We start from the raw sequence: 8,157 nt of genomic DNA, 5'->3' as shown, positions 1-8,157 counted from the left end.
GCAGCCCAGTACCAGTCCTTAGAAAAAAAATACTGGTCCTTAGAAAAATTATCACGCACGATCCTATTAATTTGTGTGATGGGGTAGCAGCACCCCACACAGCTGATCGTGGTGGCCCTCTTGGGAGAGAGCCCGCTGCCGCAGCATCTCTGCCGAGCATGCTCCCGGGCAATGGGGCTAGATCCAGCGGGCACTAAGACCCAGGGAGAAGGCCATGCGCTGTGCGCACCAACGCAGAATGCCCAGCACCAAACGCAGCCAGGGGAGCCGGCGCCGGCCGATAAACCGGCTGGGATTGGAGTCAGGGGGTGGTGGGGCACAACAACTTGCCAGACAGGTAGGGCCAGCGACACAATTTATTTGCATATTCATCATTTACTTGATGAATATGCAAATATGCAAATAAATGTTACCGGTCCTCCAAAAGCTTGTGAATAGGTTTACTGGCCCAGTATCAAAAAGATTGGGAACCACTGCTTTAAGGCAAAGGCCCATACTGAGTGGATTGGAATTACCCTACAATGCCACAATCCCTCCCAGAATTCCTTGTCATAAGGACTATGCAAATTGCTCCATTTTTTAGGATGATGAAGTTTGCTCCCCATCAGTATGGCTGACCTGATTGGTGGGCTGGTGCAGAGAGGAGCATCCTTGATCTGTCTTTGAAGTGATGTATTTGCCCTGCAGCATCCAAGGAGAGTAATCTCTTAGATTTCCTGAGCCCAAGGACTGAAATAGTGACTAGCTCTTAGGAAGTGGGTCTGGCCTACGAAAGCTCATCACCTAATAAACCATCTTGTTAGTCTTTAAAGTGCTGCATAGTTCTGTCTTTTGTTTCAGCTAGACCAGACTAACACAGCTACATCTCTATTATAGTTCTTATGTAGTATCTGTAAGGGAAAAGGAAGATATTTTTACCCAACCCCCACAATCCTGTGAATACATATAAGGGCCTTTTGCAAGCTGGTTTATTGAAAGCTAAAGGCTTTGATAATAAGACGACAGGAAAAATATGGAGCATGGAGCTTTATGACATTTTTAATTAACGAATTTGTTTTTCTTCCCAATTAAGTTGGCTAAATACATAAAAATTAGTCCAATATTTCAGCAGTGATTTGCATTTTCATAGTGTTTTTGCAAAATTAAATGTCATTAAGGACTTCGTTGCAAGGCTGTTAATTATATAGCAGCCAAAGCATAGCTGTATGCAGACAAACAGCAGTGTCCTTCAAGAGCTTATCTGTTTCCTATACACGACCCTGAACAGCTGCATCGATTTTTGGCATTAACAGTGAATATTTAATCTTGTCAGCTTTGAATACATAATGGAAATAAATCATGCCAATAGAGCACAGTTATCCCAATTTTACAGTTCTTCTCACAGAGCAGAAACACTCTTTTTATTGCTAAGCATTCTTGCATACAAAATCTAGGTCTTTTTTCCACCCAGAATTATGATAATTAATTAAGTCCAAATGTCTGGACAGAATATAATCTTGTGCTTCGGGGCTTAAGGCCATCTCTGACTATTAAAGATGAGGAGGAGATCTATGGGAAGGGGCAGGTTTTTTCTTTTTAAATAGACATTCTTCTGAAGCATTTGCTACTGGCCACTGATGGAGCTTAGGTCTGATACAGTCTGCCAATTCCATTGTTCCTATGTTGATTTCTCAGTGATTTTGCTTTCTTCCTTATTATGGGGGGGGGGGGGGGGGGAGAGAAGACCCAGAACCTTTTGCTTCAGATCATGATTAGGTATACTATTAAATTATAAACTAAGTTTGAGCAGCAAAACATTTCAAGGAAGAAAATTGCTGCTGCATTTTTCAGAAATCAAGACCTTTTCATCAAATAGGATGGATAAACTATCCATTATGAAACATGTGGATATTTTAATCCTAAGAATGAATAAACTGGTTCAAATGTACAAGATATATGGTGATCTGAAAAATTCATATAGTTTTTGCTTGCAGTTGTCTTTATTTTTCACTGATGTGATATGCACATTCAGCTTTTCCTGAATATCATCCATCACTAGTGTATGAGCATGAGAGACAGTGGTGAAGGATAAGTGTGATTTACTGGTGTAAATTATTGGAGCACTTGTGAAGACCAGTTACTTGAATTTTCATCACTGTTTTACTGAACAGTTCTAAACAACAGTGGTAAGAACACGTGCAGTTGGTCTCCATGACAACTGTCAGTGTTGCTGGCAGTGGTGGAACTGGACCAGTGGTTCAACAATAGGTGACTTTTGCATAAAGCTCAATGTCAGCAAAGCTTTTACAGTCCATTCTAATCTGTAGTGTCTTCCCAGAGGTGTTGAAATTCCAATACAACTAGAAACAAAAAATAAATCTCATGAGGGCTGTGACAGGTTCCATCCAATTTATGCAGATAAGAGTTCCACAAGAGATTTGAATAAGTATCCTAATTTTGAAAGTTCATTCAAATAAAACCTTCAAATTAGGGACCAAACACTAAAGTTATTCCTTAGTTTCCACTCAGTCTTCAGTGTCTTCACTGGGAGTTTTAGCCAAAAAGGAACTGAATAAAAATATTGGTACTTTACCTGGTTTCTCACACCGGTTAACTGTAACCATGATTTGTTAACCACAGAGCCATCCATTATGTTCACAAGCTTATTAAAAGGCCAAAAAAAAAAATCAGACTAGGCACCTTTGGGACACTTCCGTCTATTACTAAGTTAAGTCAATATAGACTTTTGTTGTAGAAATCTGTTGGATCTTTCAATTTGTAGATTACCAAAAAAAAGAGCTTTTATGCACCTGTTGAAATCCACCTACAGACTCATTGCAACTGACAAACTTTCCTTTTGCTGTCATCTGTATTGAAATGGGTTAGTTGGTTTAGTGTATTGAAAATATGATTTTTTAAAAAGAGTTTGAACTCAGGCATTTTGTATGCATAGGGAAAAATCGAGATTGGGCATAAGTCAGTGGAAATGTCCCTGTGTAAACCAGGTTTCAGTTTGGCCCCTTGTCCTTTAAAAAAAACACTGATTGAATTCTTGGGTCAACTCCTGTCTCCACTGAAGTCAGTGGGAGTCAGGATTGAACCCTGGTGGAGTACCATTTTAGTTAGTGAAGGTCTGCAAAACTGGAAACCCTGAATAGACCAGTAAGTGGGCCAGGAGATACTTAGATTAAGCATTAGGGCTCTACAATCAATTGGTCAGCTGTCCTCAATGGTAAAATGGGGGGAAATTGCATCAGAAAAGTTCCTTTTAGGATTAGAATGAGTCAGAAAAAGAAACTCTACTGATGAGTAAGGAGGAGAGTCCAAGACTGTTTCTTATTGAGAAATGGCTCATCAAAAGAGGTGGGTTGGAGACTGGGCAGAGAAATTTTGACTGTGTCTACACTACAAAGGAAAGTCAGAAAAAAGATACCTGAATTGCGAACCGCAATTTGCGTATCTTTTTCTGCTTTTCTTCCAAAAGTGGCTTTTCCAACATTTGGCCCGTCTACATGGGACCAAGTGTCAGGAAAACCCCCTTTTTTGGAACATCCCTTCTTCCTCAAAAAATGAGGTTTATAGGAATGCCGAAAAAACATATCAGCTTTTCTGCTTTTTTTTTTTTTTTTTTTTTTTTTGTAAGCAGACACTTTCCTTGGATGTGGCAGAGCTTTTCCGGGATACCAGAGCTCTGTAGTCTAGATGTACCCTTTATAAGAGTTTTCATATTTTTTCCATCAATAGAGCTAGACCTTTGAAATTTATTTTTTATGCATTAGGTAAACATTTAATGGCAAAATATAGGCAGAGAGGTATGATGCACATTGTCATTTAATAGCCCTATGGGAATTCTGCAATTGTTGCATTTGGAGCCATAGTAAAATTGCAGAATTCCCCTAGGACTGATTTAAGCTCCCTTGTTGATTCTACTGTGAAATAGATAAAATTATATTAGCTTTACATGTTGTGACAAACTAAGCAACCCCTAAGGCACAATATGACTGAAGTATTGTGTTTTGTTCACTATCAAACCAGAGTCCTTTTGTATAGTTCTAGTGATTGGCAAAAAGAGCAAAACCACTTCCAAAGAAGTTTGAGGTTACCATTGACGTCTACACAGGATTCATGCTGGCTGTGTCTACACTGGCCATATAACCCGTAATAGCTATGGAAATGAGAGAAGTCAGAATAGGGAAATGCGCGGGGGATTTAAATAAACATGGCTGCCGCTTTTTTCCGGCTTGGGGAAAAGCCGGAAAAGAGCGTCCAGACTGGCGCAATCCTCCGGAATAAAGCCCTATTCCGGAGGATCTCTTATTCCTACTTGCAATGTGCATCATACCTCTTGCAAGTAGGAATAAGAGATCCTCCGGAATAGGGCTTTATTCCGGAGGATCGTGCCAGTCTGGACGCTCTTTTCCGGCTTTTCCCCAAGCCGGAAAAAAGCGGCGGCCATGTTTATTTAAATCCCGCGGGGGATATTTAAATCCCCCGCACATTTCCCTATTCTGACTTCTCTCATTTCCATAGCTATTACGGGTTATGTGGCCAGAGTAGACACAGCCATTGAGATCAGCTAAACTAATGTACCATTATAGCTAGAGCATGCACAGAGGCTTTGGGCTAACTGCAAAATTTCCCAGAGGTACAAATCTCCTAAGACTATTAGACTTCTACATCCTTTAAATTCTTTTGGAAGTTTGGCCTTCAGAAAGTCTGGATATGTTCTAGGTGTTTTCTGTTGATTAGTTGCTTGCTGTGTTTACTGAAGTACATCTCCACAACAATTTTTTTATAACTCAAAAAGAGGTGGGCAACTTGCTTAGTATATGCAGGGAGGGAATGTTCAGGTAAGCACCCTATCTCCTGATCTTCTCCTGCTTAACTACTATACTATATAAAGTGTTAGGATAGATACCCAAAAACAATATTAAGCAGTCTGGAAATTATTACTGGTAGTCCTGATGCTAATATCTCATATTTCCTTGTGATACAGCATGCCCTGCAAATAAACAAAAACATGTCTTATTTATTTTGTTTAAGTCACGGATAGGAAATAAGCATATTAAAATTTTTTATGAGCACAAAGTAACTTACAGGCATGTCTGAGGATGCGGAGAATGCCACAGTCAATCTTGATAACGGGGCAAACCTAATTTAAACTGCATTATCTTTTCAGTGCTCCAGTGTTATAGTCGTTCTCTCGCCAGTCTCAGATATATAAGACAGCAAAAGGACATATAATTAGAGCAAACAGATTGGCAAGACCCAAAATGAGTGTGGGGGAGAGGTGGGGGGAGATTGGAAGCTCAAAAACACATGATGGTGTCAATAAGATAACAGCAAGCTAACTGTTCTTTATAATCAATTTTGAATCCCACTGTGTCACCACAACAGATCATCTTGTGTTATCTACAGGGAGAAAGCAAGGACTAACTGACATTTAAGGAATTTTTATGATGAAGTCAAGATCATACCAATATTAAGTTGACACTCTGTTTCCAGCTATTTAAATTCCTTCTAGTAATTTTGCCATTAAACACTGTTGTATTCATAAGCTTTACTTACTTCGTCAATAATATTAGGGCTCAATTTTACAAAATATATTTATAAACAAATGTAGAGGTTTTCTTCTGTATGTAATTGTTTTCTTAAAATTCCCTTCTACAGATTCACATTTCCATGGTCATAATCATGACATAATATTTAAATTGTGATTTATAAATATCACATTTGTATATACATAACACATTTAAACATCATTAAACACTGAACTTTGATTATGATTGTTATTTTTTTTTAATTTTGGGAAGATGGGAAGAGTGGGTTTGGAACAGCACATTCAGATACAAACCCTGGTTTTAGGAGGTCAGATCCAAAACCAGAAAGGGCCTATTGTCCAGTTCCAATTCAAACATAGAAAAACTATCCAACAATAATCATACAAACCTTCCACCATTCAAGAAATGTCATGTGAGATTTGTACAGTGAGGGCAAGTCTAGACTGCCTGTGGCTTTTGAAAGAAGATATGCAAATTTGGCACGAATTTGCATATCTTCTTCCGATCCCATTTTTGGAAGAATTTTTTTCAGAAAAAAAAGCTGTCTAGATGCGGTTCTTTCAGGGAAAAAAAACCCTTATTCAAAAGTAGCCTTCATTCTAAAAAAATGAGGTATACAGCAGGGGCGGACTGGCAATCAAAATAGGCCCGAGAAATGGGTTGAGAACAGCCCACTTTTTCACATCAAAGAATTTTTTAAAAATTTACTCTTTGACCTCCATTAAGCCACATCCCTGACACTATTAGCCACTCCCATTAGATAACACTCCCAGGGCAAGATGGACACATGACCAGAAGTAAAAGGTGTCATGTGACCCCTCTAAGGACTTTTCCCACCATTCTCCCGTCAATAGCGATTAGTTTGGCCCCCACCTGCAATTTCATTAACCCAATGTGTGTGACATTAACTCAGGGGTAGAGACGCTGGGGGAAACTGTTCCCTCTAAGAGTTTCCTCCCATGAGCAGAATGAATTTTATATTGTGCACCAGTATTAAGTTAATGTGGCTTGTTTGAATGAGCCACTGTGGCACCCAAGTTATTAATAAATATCTTATAAACCTCTACCCTTTCCCTCTGATGCCATGTCTCTTCCCCTTGCTCCATCAGCTCCCCTTGTGCCTGCTGCCCCCCAACCCCTCACCCTCCTCTGCTGTCCTGACTTGGACTCCTGCCCTTCTCACTGCTCTCATTCCTTCTGAGACCTGCCCCCCTCCACCAGCCCTTCTCTCCCCCCTGTGCCCACTCCTCCACTCTGATCATGTGAGTTACACCTCCTCATCCCCTCTCCTAGCACCTTCCTCAACACACCTGCCCTGCCTCTCTCCTCTGGTGCTGGTCCCTCCCCTGCAGGTGTCTGCCCTTCTGCTTTACCCCCAGAATCTCCTGGCACCTGCACCTTCCCTTACCCCCGCACCCTCCTGATGCCTCCCCCTTTCCTCACTGCCCCTGCCCCCTTTGCCCTCTTTTTCCCTGATGCCCACTCCCTCACCACCCTCTGACCCTGTTCCCCTCATGCCCCTGTGCCCTCACACATGACTTGCTCCATCCTTGCCTTCCTTATGCCCACCCCTTCTTTCAAGCCTTATCCCAGCACCTCCCTCTCCAGCCCCCAATGCCCTTTCCCTCTCCTCTCCCAGCATCACCCTGTCCCCCCCTCCCACCGACACCTCCCCTCCTGTCCTTTTCCTCATTGTCTCCACTTGGCCCCCTGGCATTTGTGTCTCCTCCATCCTGTCCCTTGGTGCCTTCCCCTTTCTTCTCCTGCCCTGCCCCCTTCCCCTCAGCACAAGCCCCTTCCTCTCCCACCACTTCCTCCTATTTCCCCCCCCCCTTCCCACCTACCTTCTGCCTTCCAGTTTGTGGGGCTGGAATCTGTGATCAGGCCCCAGCTGCTTCCCGGGCTCCAGACCACGTGCTGGGCCACGCAGTGCAACTCTGAGCCGAGCACTTTTAAAGTCCCAGGCCGTTACGTCATGCCACACCCAGGCATCTCCCCTCTCAGCTATTGCGCGGCGTTTGAGCACACCGCACATGCACTCCCTCGGCCCCACCATGCCATGTTCATGGCTGGCATACAGCATCAGGGAATTTAAAGTGTGGGGCTGCGGTGCCCCATCACAATCCCCCTCTTTCTCCAGCAGACTCTAGCCGGCCCTTTGGCTGGCTCTTTGGAGGACAGCCCACCGGGAAATTCCTGATGTCCCGCCTGGCCAGTTCGCCCCTGGTGTAGTGTTCTTTCGAAAAAGTTTTTTTTTAAAAGAACCACATCTAGGCTGCTTTTTTTTTATTCTCAAAAAAACTCTTTTGAAAAAGGGATTGGAAGAAAAAATGCAAATTTGTGCTGAATTTGCATATCTTCTTTCGAAAGCTGCGAGCAGTCTAGATGTGCCCTCAGGGTAAAGTCTCATGGGAACTGCTCAGAAAGAGCATCATTTAGGGTAAAACTAAACCATAAAACCCCAGGAAGGAGGAATCCCAATTGCACAATGCATTGGATCTGGTGTTGGTTTTAAAAACCTAATTAAATATTCCACGCCCATCTTCAGGTACATTGCTAAACTAATCTACTTCATCTTGTGCTTCTAAAACCAAATGGTATCAAAACTGATGTAATT

At 42.1% G+C, this 8,157-nt stretch overlaps 1 long non-coding RNA gene across 1 annotated transcript; it reads right to left on the bottom strand.

The window, feature by feature from the left end:
* Positions 1-1,896: 1,896 nt before the first annotated feature.
* Positions 1,897-7,460, bottom strand: LOC142818272 (uncharacterized). Its single transcript, XR_012895659.1, has 4 exons — positions 7,385-7,460; positions 5,077-5,190; positions 4,898-4,981; positions 1,897-2,339 (listed from the first exon to the last, which is right to left on the bottom strand). It is a non-coding gene; the product is annotated as an uncharacterized LOC142818272 (long non-coding RNA).
* Positions 7,461-8,157: the final 697 nt, after the last annotated feature.

The sequence above is a fragment of the Pelodiscus sinensis genome, chromosome 14, assembly GCF_049634645.1.
Source record: "Pelodiscus sinensis isolate JC-2024 chromosome 14, ASM4963464v1, whole genome shotgun sequence".
Classification (NCBI taxonomy): Eukaryota; Metazoa; Chordata; order Testudines; family Trionychidae; genus Pelodiscus; species Pelodiscus sinensis.
The sequence above is the reverse complement of the archived record's forward strand: the minus strand, read 5'-3'. Positions and strand labels throughout refer to the sequence as shown.